The sequence below is a fragment of the Sus scrofa genome, chromosome 16, assembly GCF_000003025.6.
Source record: "Sus scrofa isolate TJ Tabasco breed Duroc chromosome 16, Sscrofa11.1, whole genome shotgun sequence".
In the NCBI taxonomy this organism is placed as follows: Eukaryota; Metazoa; Chordata; class Mammalia; order Artiodactyla; family Suidae; genus Sus; species Sus scrofa.
In genome coordinates, this window is record NC_010458.4 from 63,327,586 (window position 1) to 63,347,734 (window position 20,149).

Consider the following 20,149-nt stretch of genomic DNA (forward strand, 5'->3'; position numbering starts at 1 on the left):
GGGAAGATCGTAGAGGCTGAAGCTTATTCCCTAAAAACAAGAAGTGGAGGACACAGAGAGCCTTGTGTGCCCAGGAGACTAACAGGGCCCTGCTCAGTCACAGTATCAAAGCCCCCCATCGCTACCCCCTACTCCATCCTCCCCTTGGTGCCTTCAGAGCTATCTCTCACCTTGGAAGGGCCCTCATGGAGGGATGCACAAGTTGTGCACTGCAAAACTCCAGGGGATGCCATTCCCATGGTCTACCTCGTGGGCTAGTAGGGCTAAGGCAGAGCTACATTTAGAGCAGGAATGACAAATGGTTTTCATCTTTGGGTGCAAACATGCATTATTTAGCAGACAAGGTCCCATAGTTAATGAGGTCTGGGGCCATCAGGGGTGTGGCGGGGCTGTGAATATAGGATATCTGCTGCCTCTGTCCTCTGATGGGAAATAGGAAATTGAACACTCCCCACTCTTTTCAACTCATTGGTGACTCAAAAATGGAGCTGTCATCCCCACATTAAAAAAGAGAGGTCCCTGGTGGCCAAGTGGCAAGGACTCAGCCTTGTCACTGTAGTGGCTGGAATTCAGTCCCTGGTCTGGGAACTTCTGCATGCCATGGGTGCAGCCAAAACAGATTAACAAAACTTGAGGCTCATATGCATGCCAGAAAGACCCAGGATTAGGGAACTAGTCTTCCTCAGAACCCACCAGGTTTACCTTTTTGTTCCTCATAAGATTCGTCTTAACATAGTATTGCCTGGATTCATGTTTTTGGGCAGAGAGGGCCTTCTTGGGGAAGGTTTGGAAATGGAACTGGCAGAAGGAGCCAGGTTGGGGATGCCCTTTCTCCAGTCCCACTCTGGTGGATAATTTCTCCCCCAGAGTGCCTGGGCCTCTCCGCATCCTTTGTCAAGACTTGTAGCATCTCAGGAAAGAGATTCCAGGAAGCCCAGCAAAGACCCTGGAATGGGGGACAGCAGGCACTCTTTGTTCTCTTTGAAAGGGGTTCTCCTGCTGCCCTGGAGCCTGGGAATATTCTAGCCTTCTGCCTTTACCCCATCCATCATCTCTGCCTCGACTCTGTGGTGGAGTGAGGCCAGTCATGCTAGAGCTGACGCTCTTCCTTCCAGCAGGCATATTCCCTGTGGTTCAAGAGACCTGTAGGAGTTCCTGATGAGGCTCGGTGGTTAATGAACCCGACTAGCATCTATAAGGACGTGGGTTTGATCTCTGGCCTTGGTCAGTGGGTTAAGGATCCAGTGTTGCCGTGAGCTGTGGTATAGGTCACAGAAATTGTTCAGATCTAGCATTGCTGTGGCTATGGCATAGGCGGGTGGCTATAGTTCTGATTTGGACCCCTAGCCTGGGAACCTCCATATCACATGGGTGCGGCTCTAAAAAGACCAAAGAAAACAAATGAAAAAAAAAAAAAAATAGAGGCCTGGAAATACAGCTGCAGGCATCCCTGGGGCAGGTACCATAAGGAAGAGGGGAAGCAGTAGCAGTGGCTGCTTCTGCGGAAGAAACAGGGGGAGAAACATCCGCACATACTCTTTAGTACCTCTTTTTTTTTTTTTTTTTTTTAGGGTCGCACATTTGACATATGGAAGGTCCCAGGCTAGGGGTCAAATTGGAGCTGCAACCGCTGGCCTACACCACAGCCACAGCTACGCCAGATCCGAGCCGCATCTGTGACCTACACCACAGCTCGCGGCAACACTGGATCCTTAATCCACTGACCAAGGCCAGGGATTGAACCTGTGTCCTCGTGAGGCAGAATATTAACTCAGGTAGTCAGTGAAGGAGCAGGGGCTTCGATGCATTTTTTTTTTTTTTTTTTTTTTTTTTGTCTTTTTGCTATTTCTTTGGGCCGCTCCCGCGGCATATGGAGGTTCCCAGGCTAGGGGTCGAATCGGAGCTGTAGCCACCGGCCTACGCCAGAGCCACAGCAACGCGGGATCTGAGCCGTGTCTGCAACCTACGCCACAGCTCACGGCAACGCTGGATCGTTAACCCACTGAGCAGGGGCAGGGACCGAACCCGCAACCTCACGGTTCCTAGTCGGATTCGTTAACCACTGCGCCACGACGGGAACTCCCCGATGCATTTTTTGATGTGATTAACATTTGTGGCTTAAGGGCTCCAGGGAATAACATGCCCACGGGTCTTGTTTACTGTAGGGAGTGTACCTACACCCAGAAGGACATTAATCTCTAATCCCCTGTGTTTTCGGGAAGAAAAGGGCAAAGAAACTGTGGGACTTACAGGACATTTCCACCCCTAGGACCCTACTGGACAAGTATTGATATAGGTAACTGATCCAGGCCAGTGGAAGAAAACCACATGTCTCTGGACCCCACGTTGGTACCACCCCCAACTTTAAGGAATGAAAAAATCCCTAAAGGACAATAGAGAAAGGGGGCTCTTCCCCCCCTCCCAGTAACCCTGGGCGCTGTCTGCTTGCCTTTAATAAAAACTGTACTTGTTTGCTGCCTGTGTGTACACGGAGTTCATTCTTCGACCACCATGAACAAGAACCCGGATTCTGGTACCATCTTTCCGGCACCATCTTTCTGGCATCACTCATGAATCCTAGTCAGGCTTGTTAACTGCTGAGCCATAAAAGGAACTCCTCCTTCGTACTTCTTGCAATGTGTACCAGGAGTTCCCGTCGTGGCTCAGCAGAAACGAATCTGACTAGCATCCATGAGGATGCATGTTCAATCCTTGGCCTTGCTCAGTGGGTTAAGGATCTGGCATTGCCATGAGCTGTGGTGTAGCTCGCAGAGATGGCTCGAATTTGGCGTGGCTGTGGCTATGGCAGAGGCTGGTAGCCATAGCTCTGATTCCACCCCTAGCCTGGGAACCTCCATATGCCGTCAGCGCAGCCCTAAAAAAAGATGAAAAAAGACTGAAAAGAAAAGAAAAGAAAAAAAGAAATGTGTACCATCGTGGACTAGTTAAAAAAAAGTGAAAAGGAAAGGAATCACTTTCGGGCTTGACACCAGAGTCCCTAGAGGGATGGGGGTGGCCAGGCCAGGCCAGTGGCCAACACAGAGAATGGGCTATGGCTTATGCAGAAAGGCTCTTGTCCTGGCCTCAGATGAAATTCTAACTTCTCAGAAGATCTGTGTATTTGTTCATTCAGGAAACAGATGTTTTTCAAGCTCCTGTTTTGTGCTTAGCACTGCACTGAGTGCTGATCAAAGTCCCAGTTCCTTGGAAAAAATAGCCCCGTGGGGTGGGGGTGGGAGGCAGGTACAGACAGGGAAACCGGCAGACCCTGAAAAGTGATAAGTGCTAGGACTGGGCTCAACTAAAGCTACACCATGAGGATGGTTCTTGAGGGATCAAAGCCAGGGAGGGTTTGGGTGCAGGGGAGGAGGGTGGTTCAGGCAGGAGGCATTTGGGGTGAGAGGCCCAGCTCTGGGACAGAGAGGATGGGATTTCCTTTAGGATTCAGGAGCCACTTGGCATCATCACCCACTACCTTTGTGCTCAGACGGTTTTCAGGAGAACCTGGGCCCACCTTGTCTGGCCTTACTGTGTGAGCACCTGTCTCTGCCCAGGGCGTTGGGATTGGGCATGTCTTTGTGGCTGTGCTTCACTGGCTGGCACAGGGCCAGGCATATGGTAGGACTCAATGTCTGTCCAGCGGTTCTGCAGCAAGTTCATGATCTCCCACAGAAAGGCTAGAGATCCAGGCACAATGAGTCATTAGCTCACCACATACTGTAGGGCACCTACTCTCGGGCACCTACTGTGCATCAGACCTGGCTGAAGCACTGGGGATTTAAGAGAATGAGCAAGGGTTCCTGCTGTGGCACAATGGGATCAGCGGTATCTCTGCAGCGCCAGGACGCAGGTTCAATCCCCCGCCCGGCACAGTGGATTAAAGGATCTGGTGCTGCTGCAGCTACAGCATAGGTTGCAACTGCGACTCAGCTCTGATCCCTGACCCGGTAACTCCATATGTGGCAGGGTGGTCAAAAAAGAAAAGAGAAAAAAGAGAGAGAGAACAAGCAAACATGGTTCCTGCTGGAATGGAGTTTACATTCCACTGCGGGAGACACAGTGTGTGCAGGGTGTCAGGTTGCGGTAACTTCTGGACAGAGGAGGAAACAGGGCTTGTGATGAGTGGGGGGAGGGGTGGCCAGGGAAGCCTGGCTAGGGAGGCATCATTCCCATCTCTCATTTGAAGACCTGCAGGAAGGGCAAGAGCTCAGGTGAGGACAGGGGACCCTGGCGAGTCAGAGAGGAAGCCACTGAGGCTGGAGCAAAGGAAATGCAGCCATGAGCAGGGGACAGAGAGAGAGATGGGCTAGATGGGACAGTGCCCTGAAGGCAAGGTAAGTTTAGGGATTTTATTCCATGTCAGCCAGAAAAGTTTCCAAGGATCTAAGCAGGGTTATGGTAAGATCTGACCTACATTTTAAAAAGACTACAGTAGCCCCAGAGCAGCTCTTCTCCCTCCCCGAAATGACAGATTCAGGATGTATTTTCAAGGATGGATCAAAACAATTTGCTGCTAGTTCCCACTGTGGTACATCGAGTTAATGATCCGGCTCGCCTCTGTGGAGGTGCTGGTTCAATGCCTGGCCCAGCAGAGTGTGCCCTGTGCAGTGGATTAAGGATGCAGCATTGCTGCAGCTGTGGTCTAGGTAACAGCTCTGGCTCAGATTTGATCCCTGGCCTGGGAACTTCCATATGCCATGGGTGTGGAAAAGAAAAAAAAAAAAGCAAAAACTTGCCAACATACTGGACCTAAGGTAAGGGATGGAGGAGACCTAGAGGGCTCCTAGGTTTGTGGGCTCTGTAACCAGTTACATGGAAGCTGTTCGTCAAAAGAGCTCAGTTTAGGATCATACAGGTCCAGAATTCAATTTTCAACCTCTTGAGCCTTTAGTTTTCTCTTCTAAAAAATGGGGACAAAATGACATCTGCACATAGAGGGTATTAATTCTTGTTTCTTGAGCAAAGTGTTTACAGATGTCTAGAAAAACAAAGTGCTCTGCCTGAAGTCACATTGCCAGACTGAGCTGCTCTAAGTTTATTCAGAGGAAAACAAAGAAAGGGGTTCTGGAGGCAGACCTAACACCCAGTTCAAATCTGGGCTCTGAGCCTCAGTCTCCTTACCTGTGAAGTAGGAATATGTCATTTTGTTATCCTCAAACTGGGCTGGCTACTTGGGGAGTGTGGAGCCAAAAGACACAGCAAAGTTGAAGAATGGGAGGTTTTATTACTTGCAGCAAGTAAGGAGAATACTGGGGATTTTTCCCAAAGCAGTATCTCCCCAGCAGCAGAAATGGGGGTTTTAAACCAAGATGTGAGTGGATATTCAGGAAGGGGCTTAGGCATCCAAGCTTTAGTTGATTCAAATCAGCCTTACCATTCCCTTTCAACTGGGTGGAGGCCTTGGTTCCTGCAGGACTCAGAGATTGTTAGTGTATCCTTTGAGGAACTAGGACTGTGCCTTATCACTAAACTGTTGCTTCTTGACTGCTATCCCTTTGTTCCTGCATTCCCTCACTTATAATCATTAATTTTCTTTTCCTTTTTAAGGCCACACCTGCAGCAAATGAAAGTTCCCAGGCTGGGAGTCAAATTAAACCTGCAGCTGCTGCTATGCCCACAGTCACAGCAACACTGTATCTGAGCTGTATCTGTAACATAAGCTGCAGCTCACAGCAACATCAGATCCTTAACCCACAGAGTGAGGCCAAGGGTCAAACCTGCATCCTCCTGAAGACTATGTCAGGTTCTTAACCAGCCGAGCCACAGGAGGACTATCACTATCATTCATTACGGAGACTCCTTCTAGGGCACACTTTGTGACCAGGCTTAGATCATATAATGACTTACGCCAAAAATGGCTTCTCTTCTGTCATGAAAGCCATGCCTGGTTCTCCTTCTCCCCCATCCTATCTGCCTCCAATTTCTATCTCCTAGGCATGAAATGATTCAATGAGATTTGCACATTGAGCCGCTCACACAGTTCCTGTTACATGGCAAGCACTCGGGAAATGGGGGGGAGTGCAGGACCCAGCAAGACACCATCCTGACCTCTCTAAGTCACTGTCTTCCATCAGGGACACGTACAGCTACAACATGGAGAATGACATCAGTTATGCAGCTGCTTCGTTTGTGGCCTGACTTCATCCCCACAAACATGCTGCCATTTGTCAGGATTTTGCAGATGAGGAAACAGCACTGGAGAAGTGAGGGTACCAACCCCAAAAAAGTGTTGCCTGAGGCCAAGAGGCCTGATTTAGTGCAGCCTGCTAGTCTGGGAATGCTTTCTGTGTTTTTAAGTGAAAGAGAAAAGTATTTAAAGAATAAAAATTCCTCGATGCCTGAGAATTAGAAGAATTCAAATCAGCTGCCATGAACAAAGCCTTATGGGAACACAGCCTGGCTCATTAGTTTACCATGGTCCACAGCTGCTTTTGCTACAAAGGCAGAGTTGAATAGTTATGACAGGGAGCGTATGGCCTAGAAAGCCTAAAATGCTTATTATCTGGCCCTTCATAGAAAAAGCGTGCAGACCTCCACTGGGAAGCACAGCTGTACTGCAATAGTTTTGCCCCCAAGGATGCAGAATGGACAAATACCATCTGCGATAACCCAGGCTGCGCCTAAAGGCTATGGAGAGGGAAAAGTTTCAGATCCAGCGAAGGTAGGTCATTGCAGGGTCGGCTTTAACCTGGAGGGATTTTGGAGAAGTCGAGTCTAGTGTCTTCTTTTTAGAAGACAAAAGCTAAGGCCCAGAGGCTGGAGGCAACCTGCCCAAGGCCACCCAGCACGCAGCTAACCGCCGGGTTGGGAGCTGCCTCGCTCCCGAGGTTCAGTTGAGGGCCGGGAGAGTGGCTGCAGTTGGGAACGGAGGAGGCTCCTCCCCGGGGAAAGGGGAGGTGCCTGCGCCCGGGGCCTCCGCCTGGTTCCCGCTCCCCGCTGGGAGCAGCGCGCGGCTTTGGCTCCTACTGCGCCGCCTAGTTCTGAAGGTGAGTCCAGTGCACAGCCAGCTCGCTGGCTGGGACCCGAGATTGGCCCGGGCTTCCCCCCCCCCTTTTTTTTTTCTTCCGATTTTGCAAAAGCGTGGAAGACACACCCAGTTCCCTGGGGCTCTGAAAGCGGCTTGGGATCGGCGCTCGGTTGGGGAGCTCCTGGCTGATAACGAATCGGGAGGAGCTTCCGGAGGGCAGCTGAGGGGTGTGCGGTGGCTCTCGCCGCCCGGCTGGAATCCGAGACCCACCCACCCCAGCCGGTTTCCCTCCCCGGTGAACTGGGAGGGCCGCCCGGAGGAATTCAGAAGCTCTTTCCTCTGGCAGCCCGGAGAAATAATGAAAGCAATAGCAAACATTGATTAAAGGTGTGGCTCAGAATAGGTGTTCCGAGAGTAACTATGTTCCAAGAAGCCTGAGCTTCTCACGACGTCCATCCTCCATCACCTGGACCCTGGTTCCCACGAGCGTCAGTACGACTCCTAGGCGGACCCAGTACCCCCTCTTCCCCGCGCTCCTCCATGGTGTCTTCAGACGCCAGCAGTCCTCATCAGAGCTCTGCTGGATTCTCAGCCTCTTCTCAGTCCCTTCCTGTTCCTGCTTTTTTTTTTTTTTTTTTTGCTTTTTAGGCCCGCACTTATGGCATATGGAGTTTCCCAGGCTAGGGGTCGAATGCAGGCCTACACCACAGCCACAGCAATGCCAGATCCCAGCCGTGTCTGGACCTACAGCACAGCTCATGGCAATGCCAGATCCTTTACTGGCAGCTGAGCAAGGCCAGGGATCCAACCCGCAAACTCATGGTTCCTCGTCGGATTTTTTCCGCTACGCCACTCTGGGAACTCCCTCTCTTTCTGGCTTGAAACCTGCCCGACCCCATCACCTCAGGGCCCTGTATCTTCCCCTGATCTGGGTCTAGACACTCTCTTGCTTGCTCCTGTGGAGTTTTGCAACTCGTTCCTTCTACCCCTCCTTCCACATTACTTCCAGTCCAGACAGACAATTCCTCTTGTTACTCTCTCCTACAGGTTTCTTAGAGGAGGCTCTCATTTGTCAGATATCATCTCCTTTAATCCTGTTACTACCTGAAAACTGAGTTCGTTTCTGGGTGTCAAGCCAAAAGATACAACCGAGCCAGAGAAGGGGGAGAGGGGGAAGGAAGGATTTATTATTTGCAGGAAGTTAGAAGACTACCAGGGATTGTTTCTAAAACAGTATCTCCTCAACAGCAAACTTGGGGAAGTTTTAAGCTAAGGTTATATGCATATTCATGAATATATGCTGGAGCTGGTGGACAGAGTCTAAGCTTCAGTTGATTGAAGCCAGGTGGGTCAATATTCCATCTTCCACCTGGGTGGGGGCCCGCAGAACACAAAGACTGTGTTAGATTGTCCTGGGTATCCCTGGAGGAGGAACTGTGACTCTGTTTTATCTTCAAACTCTTGTTTCTTGACTGCTTTTCCTTTGTTCCTGCATTCTCTTACTTTCCTTAAGATGACTGATTACTGAGACCTGTTCAAGGGCAAGCCTTGTGGCCGAGCGGAGATCACAATGGCTTGGGCCAGACATGGCTTCTATTCCGTCAAGAAAGCCATGCCTGGAGTTCCCTTATGGCTCAGCAGGTTAAGGATCCAGCATTGTCACTGCAGTGATTTGGGTTACTCCCGTGGTATGGGTTCCATCCCGGCCGGGGAAATGGCATGTGGAAAAGAAAGTCATTCCTGCTCTTTCTTTCTGCTTACACTGTCACCATTACTTCATCCTCAAGCCCCCCACCCCCGACCCCACCACTTCCTCCCATAGTCCTATCCTTGACTTCTGACACCAGCATCACACCTCCTCCAGTGTCAGAGTCCCAGTTTCAGGGCTTCCCACTCCCTTTGACCAGCACCTCCTCCCCCTCCTTTTCTTACTCTTTGCTGCAGCATCTCCTCAATGGCATTTGGGCCTCCAGCCTACTGTCCCTCTTAGTCCCCCTTCCTTCTAGCCCTGTCCCTTAATACCAGGTGTCCCTCCCCAGACTCACTCACTAGCATCAGTTTTGTATGTATTACTTCCTCGTGCTTTCTTGAGAAGCTTTTATCCTTCTCCCATATGTCCTGGTTTTCTTCCTCCTCCCTGGCCGCTCCTTCTCAGTCTCCAAAACAGACTCCTCCTCTACTTGGCATCACAATGGAATGCACTTTCCCCACCACCATGTGATTCTTGCACCCCTTCTTTTTAATACTGATGTTCTCCTAGGTCTCTTCCTATGCACCTTGACTTTAAAAACATGTGTAATAGCATCATGCCCAGGTGTATTTCTTTAGGTCCAATTTCTCCACGAGGCTGTCTGGCAGTCATTGCAAAGCCAGCGTGCACGCATGGTAGTGACTTTCTGCTGTTTTCCCACGGGTGGATTCTCTCCACGTCTTCCCGGCCTGCTTCCCCACTCTTCCCCTTTGCAGCCACAGTTGCTCAAAGTGCCATCTCCGATTCCTCTCCCCCGTCCATGGCCACAACCAGCCTCTCAGGAGTCCTTGTCGCCTGAGAACATGTTCCTAAAGCACTCATTCCCCTGAGTCTCCCGCATGTAAGTCTGAGCCCTGAACACACGTTCCCTAGATGATCACAACATCCTTTCACTGGTTTGTCTCCCTGCTTTTTCCTGGAGATCCTGCAGTCTATTTTCCACAGACAGGTCAGGTCATGCCTCTCTTCAGAACCCGGTCGTTCCTGCCACTTCCCTCTGAGTAACCGTCCCTACAGTGGCCCACGAGGCCCAATAATCAGGGTCCCATGACCTCTTAGTCTGTAAGGGCTGCTGTAACCAAGTACTATGGACTGGGTGGCTTCTAAACCACAGACATTTATTTTGCAGACAATTCTGGGAACTGGAAGTCAGAGACCAGGGCCACCACGGGGGACAGGGATCTCTCTGGAGCCTCCTTTATAGGGACACTAATCCCCATGAAAGCCCTTGTGACCTTATCTCTTCCCAAAGGCCTCACTTCCTAATACTTGGACTTTGGGGTTAGGATCCCAACATATGAATTGGGGGGGTGCCACAAACATTCAGCCCTTAACCCCTCTTTGATTCATCTTCTGCTGATTCACTCACCCACACGGCCCATCCCCTGTTCCTTCCGTATGCTCCAGGGCCATTGCACTAGAGGGCCCCTCTCCCTGGGAGGGTCCCTTCTTCAGCTCCCACATTTGGTTCAGTGCTACCTTCTCAGTGCCCAAAGCAAGCACTTTCCCCCATTGTTATAAAGTCTTCTTAGGGGCCAGAGGTTGCACTGTTGATGAGGGCAGGAATTCGTGTCTGTATTTCCTTACAATCTATATTGCTGCACCCAGGACAGTGCCTAACACACAGGAGGCACTTCAGAAGTATTTTCAGAATAACTGAAGCCAGATTCCTGGCAGCCTTTAGGGCCTTTGCCCTAGCAGTTCCAGTCCCCTAGCTCTTTGCAGTGAAATAGTCAAAGCCCCTTCCCTGTGCTGCAGCCCCAGCATAGCTCACATTTTCCTAATGACACATATCATCACCTGATAAATTTGGTGTGTGTCTCCCCTCCCTGGTAGTAAAGCTGACTGTCTCCTTTCCTTCCAGTATCTCCAAGTAGGCACACAATAGGTTCTCGGTAAATACTAACTAGATCAGGATTTCTTCACCTTCACACTATTGACATTTTGAGCTGGAATTTTCTTTGATATGGGGATTATCTTGTGTATTTGGGGATATTTAGCAGCTTCCCTGGCCTCTACCCTCTAAATGCCAAGGGCACACCTCCGCCTCCCCACCAGTTGTGACACCCAAAAATGTCTCCAGGCATGGACAAGTGTTCACCAGGGGCAAAATCACCCCTGGTTGAGAACCTTTGAATTAGTTGAATGAATTACATGATTGAGTGAGTAAGTGAATGAACTCAATTCTGATCTCTACCTTGATCTCTTTTCTCTATTCCCTAGATTAAAAAGTGCTTTCTTGGAGTTCCCGTTGTGGCTCAGCGGGTTATGAATCCAACTCATATCCCTGAAGATGCAGATTTGATCCTTGGCCTCGCTCAGTGGGTTAGGGTTCTGGCATTGCCACGTAGCTCGCAGACTTGGCTTGGATCTGGCGTTGCTGCGGCTGTGGTGTAGGCCGGCAGCTGCAGCTCCAATTCGACTCCTAGCCTGGGAACTTCCCAACGTGGCAAGTGTGGCCCTAAAAAGATTAAAAGAAAGAAAGGAAGAAAGAAAGAAAGGCTTTCCTGCAGAAAGATCCCCAGCTCCACTGAGAGAGCACAGAAAGGCTTGGCCATTCCTTTCCTCTCAAAACCATGTCACAAAACTTTACACCCGTAGAACATCCCTAAGAGCCTTCAGATTCCCCCTGTTGTATAGGTTTATTTGTTATTCAGTATCTAGGAGAGGTTTTGCCTCCTAGAGCTGTGTGCGTGTGTGTTTCCAGGTTAGGGTGAGGGTGGAAAATGGCACCATCCCTTCCCTTACAGTCTCTTCCAGGTTCACATTGGCATCACTATACTTCTCCCCGACCCTCCGGCCTGGCCCTGTACATTGAAGGAAGGAAAAGGTCCAAGAGTTGTTGTTGTTGCTGCTGTTGTTGTTGTTGTTTGCTTTTGGGGCCGCACCCGAGGCATTTGGATGTTCCCAGGCTAGGGGTCCAGTTGGAGCTGTAGCTGCTAGCCTATACCACAGCCACAGCAGTGCCAGATCCACCCCTAGTCTGCAGCCTACATACACCATAGCTCACGGCAGTGCTGGATCCTGGACCCACTGAGCCAGGCCAGAGATTGAACCTGCACCCTCAAGGATCCTAGTGGGTTCGTTTCTGCTGTGCCACAGCAGGAACTCTGGTCTAAGAGTTTTTATTTTATTTTATTTTATTTATTTATTTTTGTCTTTTTGCCATTTCTTGGGCCGCCCCCACAGCATATGGAGTTTCCCAGGCCAGGGACTGAATCAGAGCTGTAGCCACTGGCCTACACCACAGCCACAGCAACTCAGGATCCGAGCCACGTCTGCGACCCACACCACAGCTCATGGCAATGCCAGATCCTTAACCCTCTGAGCAAGGCCAGGGTTCGAACCTGCAACCTCATGGTTCCTAGTCAGATTTGTTAACCACTGTGCCACGATGGGAACTCCTGGTCCAAGAGTTTTTAAATCAATTCTTTGTTCTCAAATAATTTTGAGCAGCCATAGCCCACCAAATCATCCATGCATGTATTTATTTGTTTGTTTGTTTGTTTATTGTCTTCTTGCCTTTTCTAGGGCCACTCCCGGGGCATATGGAGGTTCCCAGGCTAGGGTCTAATCTGAGCTGTAGCTGCTGGCCTACACCAGAGCCACAGCAACGCGGGATCTGAGCTGTGTCTGCGACCTACACCACAGCTCACAGCAGCGCTGGATCCTTAACCCACTGAGCAAGGCCAGGGATCAAACCCGCAACCTCATGGTTCCTAGTTGGATTCATTAACCACTGAGCCACAATGGGAACTCCCATTCATGTATTTATTCAACTGATCTTATTAAGCATCTTCATGAACCTAGGGCTATGTTAAATGCTCTATACATTAATTGTATATTTTATATCCTTTTAATCTTCACAACTCTATGAGATGTTGTTACCCGTTTTACAAATGAGGAAATTGAGGCACATGTAGGAAGGTCTGGAGTCCATTTTCTGCACAAACTTATGACCAGGAGGCCAGAAATCAAGGCCAGTAAGTCCAGCCACACTCCAGACAGAGCCCCTTGGATGCCCTCAGGCATCTCATACTCAGCAGGTCCAAGGAACTCGTCTTCCTCCTCCCAACCCCCGCTCCCCTCCTCCTGCAGCCCAGTCAGAAATCAGCCGTCTGCCCTGCCCCTCACTCCCAGATCTAATCAATCACCCTAGCCCTCCTAATCTTTGGAAACTACCAAACCAGCCTCCAGGCATCTACCCCCAGCCCAGCACGTCCTTCTTCCAGAGTCAAGCTTTCTAAATGCAAATCTTCATGACACACTTAATATCCTGTAGTGGTTCCCCACTGTCTTGAGGATAAAGTTCACACTCCAACCACTTCCTGAATCTCCAGTTCCATCAGGCTTCTCCCAGAGCTAAAGCTCTGGCCTCAGCTGTTGGTGGAATTGCAGCTCTCTTATGCCTCTGGGCCTCTGCCTGGGCTGCTCCCAGCTCCTCTTTACCTGACCAAGGTCTAACTGGCCTGTAAGTCTCAGCTTGGACTTCTCTGTCCCCTAGGACTGCTGATGCCATGACCTATGCTTATCCCTACCCTATTGGAACTGCCACTTGTCTTTCCTGTCCCCCAGGTAGAATGGAAGCTGTACAAGCTGGAATCCCATTGGTCTTATAAGCAAGGGCCCAGCAGACACAGCAGGCAGTGAATATTATATTTGTGTCCGCGCGAATGACTAGATGAACAAGTGGAAGGATCTGTCTGGATGCCAAGCAGAGAGGTAGGCACATTTACACACTTGTCCTGGAGCAGGGGATCCTCACATCCATGCAGTGGAGTTGCCCCAGAGCTTTGCCCCAGAGCTTTGCCCCAGAGCTTTGTCAATGGAGTAGGATAAACGGGTTTGCATTCCAATTCTGACAGTATTTCTGTGTGTGTGTGTGACATTAGGTGGGTGCCTTGGCCTCACTGGGGCTTTTCACTTGTAAAATCAGACAATAATATCATCTTCGAGTGCTTTAAATGAAAAGCATGACGAAGTGAAGGGCCCTGCAGACAATGTTTATCAAATGGTAGTTTTGTTTATTTGTGCTGCTCGGCAAGATGGCCTGAAGACAAAGACGGGGGTTTGGCGATCCGTCAGTCTGGGTCCAAATACTGGCTCTTCCATGTATTAGCTGTGTGATTTGGGGCAGATTACTCAACCACTCTGAGCTTCAGCTTGGGTATAAATAACAGTACTTACCTCTCAGGGTTGCTGTGAGAATAAGATGATATTTGTTGAGCAGTGAGCTCAGTGTCCTAATAATGGTTTGCTGTGTTTTTAGGCCTACTTCCTATAACACACTTGAGTCCTGTGGTACAGCGTGATAGGCAGGAATCCTGGGTCCTCTATGAGTGACTCAGAGACAAAGTCCACCTCTCTGCTGTTCAGTTTTCCCACCAGTACAAAGGGTCAGCTCAACTGGCTCCTTCCAGCTCGAAATGCCGTGATTCTGAGTTCTGCCTGGTTTCCTCCATCCCTGACACTACCTGGCAGGCTCTCCAAGGAAACCCACCTTCCAAGGAAACAGGAGAGACCCCTTTTCTGTCTCTCCTACTCTGCTCCCTTGGACTTAGCAAAGCTGCCTTACTCCATTACTCACTCCTCTGGGGCCTCTGTGCTTCCTGCTTCCAGTGGGTGCTAATGGGTTAATCAGAGGCACCAGTGGAAGCCACAGGAACTCAGTGTTAATAGCTTGCTAATGGGTGGCCCCATCTGCCCTCCCTGTAACACTATGCCTTCACCCTGATGAAAGGCACTCAGGGATTTTCTCTTGGCTCCAATCTGCTGGTTTCTGACATCTTAAAAGGCAGAAGGCTGGGGAGGGAAGGAGGAAGACTGGTAGAAGTGGGGACAGGGTGGGAGAGGCTCTGGGCCAGCAGTCAGGACATCTGGGTCCCATCCCAGCTCTGCCACTGACCTGCCCTGTGAGCTTGCCCAAATCCATTCCCCTCTCTAGGCCTCCATTTGCTCATTGGTGATGTGAGGCGGGTTGGGCTGTAAAGGCGTCACTGGAGCTAACATTCTGGAGTCAAGTCCTGTCACTTTTTTTCTTTTTTTTGCCGGGCCATGGCAAGTGGAACTTCTGAGGCCAGGGATCGAATCCATGCCAGCAGAGTAGTGACTCAAGCTGCTGCAGTGACATCACCAGATCCTTAACCCTCTGTGCGGCAAGAGAGCTCCAAGTCCTATCATTTTTGCAGCTGAGGGGTGAATGTCCTTTCAGCATTATTCAATGTCCAAAAATTATGGAGCACTTACGATGTGCCAGTCTGTGCCCAGCACAGAGTGAGGCACAGTTACTCTATTCACAACATGGGAGCAAGGAGGGAGGCCTCCACACTTACTGAGGACCCCCGTGTGCCAGGCTGAGGGCACGGAGGAAATTCAGGTAGCTTCAGATCTGTCAGTCCTTTTGGTTTTCTTTTCTTTTCTTTTTTTGTCTTTTGCATTTTAGGGGCACACCGGCGGCATATGGAGGTTCTCAGGCTAGGGGTCTAATTGGAGCTGCAGCTGCTGGCCTATTCCACAGCCACAGAACACGGTATCCTTAGCCCACTGATCAAGGCCAGGGATCGAACCCGCAACCTCATGGTTCCTAGTTGGGTCGTTTCTGCTGTGCCACAACGGGCACTCCCTTTTTGATTTTCTGACTATGCCATGGTGTTTCACCTCCTGGCCTTCGCACAAGCCATCCCCCCTGCCTGGAATAGTCTCACCTCCCCTGCTCTTTGCCTGTCTAACTCAATTCTTTTTTTCAGGCCTCACCTTCCTTCATTTGTTCACTCATTCATTCAACCCATGCTTAATAAAGCACTTATCATGTGCTGGGTTGTGCCGAGGGTTTGGAATCCAGGAATGAATAAGACACACTCTGTTCCCCTCCCCTTTCAGATTATTTTTAAAAATTATTGATGTATAGTTGACTCACAATGTTATGTTAATCTCTGCTGTACAACAAAGTGACTCAGTTATATATACATATATATATACACACACACACACATATATATATTTGCTTTTTAGAGCTGCACTTGCAGTATATGGAAGTTCCCAGGCTAGGGGTCAAATTGGAGCTGTAGCTTTGACTTACACCACAGCTCATGGCAACACCGGCTCCCCGACCCACTGAGCGAGGCCAGGGATCTAACTGGCATCCTCATGGATACTAGGCAGATTAGTTTCCTCTATTATTGGAGCCATAATGGGAACTCCAATATATATATATTTCATATTCTTTTCCATTACGGTTTATCACCTTTTCAGATTCTTGTAGGAGGAGATGGTCAATTAAACAATTTCAGCCAAAAAAATAAAATAATCTGGGAATTCCCACAATGGGTTGAGAATCTAACTGCAGCAGCTCAGATCACAGTGGAGACACAGGTTCAATCCCTGACTTGGTGCAGTGGGCTAAAGGATCTAGCATGGGTGTTCCCATTGCAGCTCATCAAGTTAAGAACCCAACACTGTCTCGGTGATAATGTGGGTTTGATCCCTGGCCTTGATCAGTGGATTAAGGATTCTGCATTGCCACAAGTTGCAGCATAGATCACAGATGTATCTTGGATCCAGTGTCGATGTAGCTGTGGTGTAGGCTGAATCAACCCCTCACTTAGAAACTTCCATATGTCGCAAGTGTGGTTATAAACAAGAAAAAGGAAAGGGAAAAAAAATTAACAATTCATTATTAAAAAAAAAAAAAAAAGAAAGAAAAAGATCTGTTATTGCCACAGTGGTGGCTTGGATTCAGTCCCTGGCCCGGGAACTTCCTAATGCTGTGTGTGCAGCCATAAAAAAATTAAATTAAATACTCTGAGTTGAACATAGGGGGATAGAAACAGGCTGTGACAGGAGAGGCAACTGCATGTGCATAGCTCAGAGGCAGGAAAGAAAATGGCTCTTTGGAAGAGCAGAAAGGTCAGTGTAGCTGGAGCACGGGGAGGGAGGGAGGCTGGAGAGAGGGACTGGAGCACGTCAGCCCAGAGGTCCTTTCTCGGGATACCGGGCCCCTCCCCCAGGCTGGGTGGGTGCTCCCTCTCACCCTCCCCATCCTAGCAGCTGTCACACTGTGTCATCATCACCTGCTCATTTCTCTGACTCCCCACCCAAACCGTAAGTCCCTAAAGACGGAGACCACCAGTGCTAAATGCTGTTCTTGAATGATGGCATAAAGCGAAGTACACGACAGCCACAGAGCTGCCTCATCTCAGTAAACCGCACCACCGTTCATCCAGCCCCTCAAAGAAAAACCTGAGGAATCATCACAGATGCCTGACTCAATTTTCTCCTCCTGGGCCTCTGGGAAAAGACCTGTTTCCTCTGCCTCTCAGACCATCCTGTACCCGCCATGGCATCTGCAATTAGGCCTGTGTCCAGGCTACGCATCCTTGCTGCTCTGGCCTGTCTAGGTCTCCCAGTACATCTCCTATGCTTTCTGTTTTGCTCTTCTAGCCACGCTGGCCCCTCCCTCTTCTTTTTTGGTTTCTTACATATTCCAATGTTTATGCCTGCCTCAGAACCTTCCCATGTGCTCTTCCCTCTACCTAAAAAGCTATTTCCCCAGATTTTCACCTGGCTGTGCTCTCATCCCAACTCTACTCCAGTATCACCTCCTTGGAGGGGTCCACAGGCCTACCCTCGCCCCACCCCCCATGGCTCCTGGCCACCACTCACCATCCTGTGACCTGTTAGCTCTCCTGCTCTTTCCTGTTTGTCTGCTCAGTTAGGTGTTTTCTGTCAGTCTTCCCTCTCTCCAAGGCAGGCTACGTGAGAGCAGGGATCTTATCTGCCTGGCTCTGGAGCTGTAGCCCCTGAACCTGGCACGTGGTAGGCCCTCAGTTACTTGTTGAATGAGAACATTTCTGGATCTCTTTTATCTGCCAGGCCCTGTCCAAAAAACTTTACGTGTGTTATCTGACAATCTCACAGCAGTAACCACGAGAAAGAAGCTGCAGCCTAGAGAGGTGATGTGACATGCTCAAGGTCATGTAGCCAGGAAGCGATGGAGCCTGAATTCAAACCAGTCTGCCCCTCGACACCACACTAGAATTACAATGAAGTGGTGATCCTCAGAGCAAACCCTCATGTTGCAGGAATGAATGAATGAACAAATTACAGACACCTGGACTCAGTGGCATGGCTGAATGACAATGTTTCCAGCTTTAAGGCGTTCACTGCCTTTATTTTCTTGGGTCTCTGTTTTTGGAATGGAGAGAGAACAGAGCGCTCTCATCAAATGAAGGACCGTTGCGTGCCAGGTATGGTACCCAGTGGCCCTTGGGGTTATCTGCTCTGGACAGAGTGGCTGCCATGTCAGTCTGGGCAGAGGGGTGACCCCAGGGAGAATCTTGGTAGCTGGGGGCTCTCCCAGGGGCAGCTCTGCTATCTTGTGAGAGCCATGGCTCTGGCTGGCTGCCCACTGGCCTGCCAGCCAGAGCTCCCTAGCTCATCAATCACGCCGCTGTGCTCTGCCTGGCTGGATCTCAGAGGAAGACAAGTCAGTGAAGATGGAACAGGCCGCAGGCTGAGGAGGGAGTGGGGAAGACACTGTGGGGTGGGGGGTGGGGGCAGAGGCCCCAAGAGACAGCTGAGGACTAGATCAATCCCCTCTGCTAAGGAGGGTCGATCAGGGGAGGAGGCAGGGGCAGGGTTCCCACTGGAAAAGCGGTGGGGTGAGCAGGGAGGTGGAGAAGAGGGCCGGTATGGGCGGGGGTGGTGCCCGCAGCAGCGGAAATCCAGTCTCCCCTGGTGCCCCGCCTGCCTCCAGCAGCCCCAGGGAGTGGACAGACAGCTCTGGGAAGGGGGGCAGCCCATGGCGGCTGATTGACGGCAGGCTCAGCTGCTCTCCAGCACTGCTGTGGCTCCCTGTGGCCCGGCTTCCCGGCACCCACTGTGTCCCCCTCCCTGCGGGGAGGGAAGCGGCAGGAGAAGCTGGGGCCTCTCGTCTTCATCCTTCCCTCTCCTTCCTCAGATTGAGCCTCTTGAGATTGGAATTGCGCTGTCTCCCTGGAGAGGCTCTGTGGAAAGTCAGGATGTCTGCGCCGAAGACTCCTTGGAGATCTTCTTGTCCAGAGAGGCAAATCCACAGGCTCTTGTTTTTGTTTTGCTTTTCAGTCTACACATGAAAAAAAAAAAAAAAAAAAAAAAAAAATCCAGTTGCCAGTGTTAAAACAGGAATGGATTGCACATGAAAATCTGATTTCTGGATTCTATTTAAAAATCTAACAATCTGGCAACGCTGAGCAGGCTTTCCCAGGGCTGAGCCCACCACGCCCACTTCTCCCCTCTGTGTTACTGATCAGGCCCCTGTGGGCTGTGAGTTCCCACTCCTCCCCTGTTCCCCTACTCCTCATGGGGGAAGGTGAGGCCCACGGGGGGCAGGGAGCGAGAGCAGGTTCCCAGGGGCTAGCCCAGGGCCAGAGAGGCCTCCCGGTTTCATATCCCGGGGCTGCCTTTTGTGAGGGGTGATCTTGGGCAGTAACCAAAGAACCCCTCAGAGCTTCAGTTTTCCCATCTCTGAAACGGAGATGACTACAGTGAACTTGTGAGAAATAAATGAGATACTGCACATTTTACATTTAGCACCATCCCTGTATGGTTACAAGGAAGATATTACTAATTTTGAGTAGGTAATATATGTGATCTATGTTCATAATGTGTGTTCTAGGAAGTGCCCTTGTGGCACAGTGGGTTAGGGATCCAGCATTGATGCAGCTGTGGCTCAGGCTGCAACTACAGCACGGATTCGATCCCTGGCCTGGGAACTTCCACATGCCATAAGAGCAGCCAAGAAAAAAATACACACACACACACACACAATGTGGTCTAGTTAATATTCACACCCATGCACACACACACAACTACCCCCAAACTCAGGGGCTTGAAATAACAGTGTGTTATTGTCTCTTGCAATGTTTTATTGTCTCTTCTATGTGCTGATTTGGTTCACATGGGTGGTTCTCACTTAGGGTCTCTGAAGTTGTTGTGGTCACATGGCAGCTGAGGGTGCAGTCATGTGAATGCTCGACTGGGGCTGAACTTCCAAGAGACCTCATGTCAGCTGGAGCTGGAGGTCAGGTGGTTCTGTGGACCGCAGCGCCCATACAGGGCCCCTCCAAGTGGCTTGGACTTCTCCCAGCGGTGGCTGGAGAATGAGAGGAAAGTGTCCCAGATGTAGCTGCATCACTTTTTATTTATTTATTTATTTATTTATTTTGCTTTTTAGGGCCACACCTGTGGCATATGGAGGTTCCCAGGCTAGGAGTCTAATGGGAGCTACAGCCACTGGTCTGCACCACAGCCACAGCAATGCTTGATCCGAGCCACGTCTGTGACCTACACCACAGCTCATGACAACGCCAGATCATTAACTCACTGAGCGAGGCCAAGGATCGAATCTGCAACATCATGGTTACTAGTCAGATTTGTTTCTGCTGCACCACAAC

At 50.2% G+C, this 20,149-nt stretch overlaps 1 long non-coding RNA gene across 3 annotated transcripts; it reads left to right on the forward strand.

Annotated features, from left to right (window-relative positions):
- On the forward strand, positions 5,745-19,884 carry LOC106506541. 3 transcript variants are annotated; one of them, XR_001301908.2, is made up of 4 exons: positions 5,745-6,986; positions 13,293-13,439; positions 17,589-17,962; positions 18,676-19,884. It is a non-coding gene; the product is annotated as an uncharacterized LOC106506541 (long non-coding RNA). The 3 variants fall into 3 exon arrangements; XR_001301907.2 differs by having other exon boundaries at positions 17,798-17,962; XR_002339716.1 differs by having other exon boundaries at positions 5,745-6,661.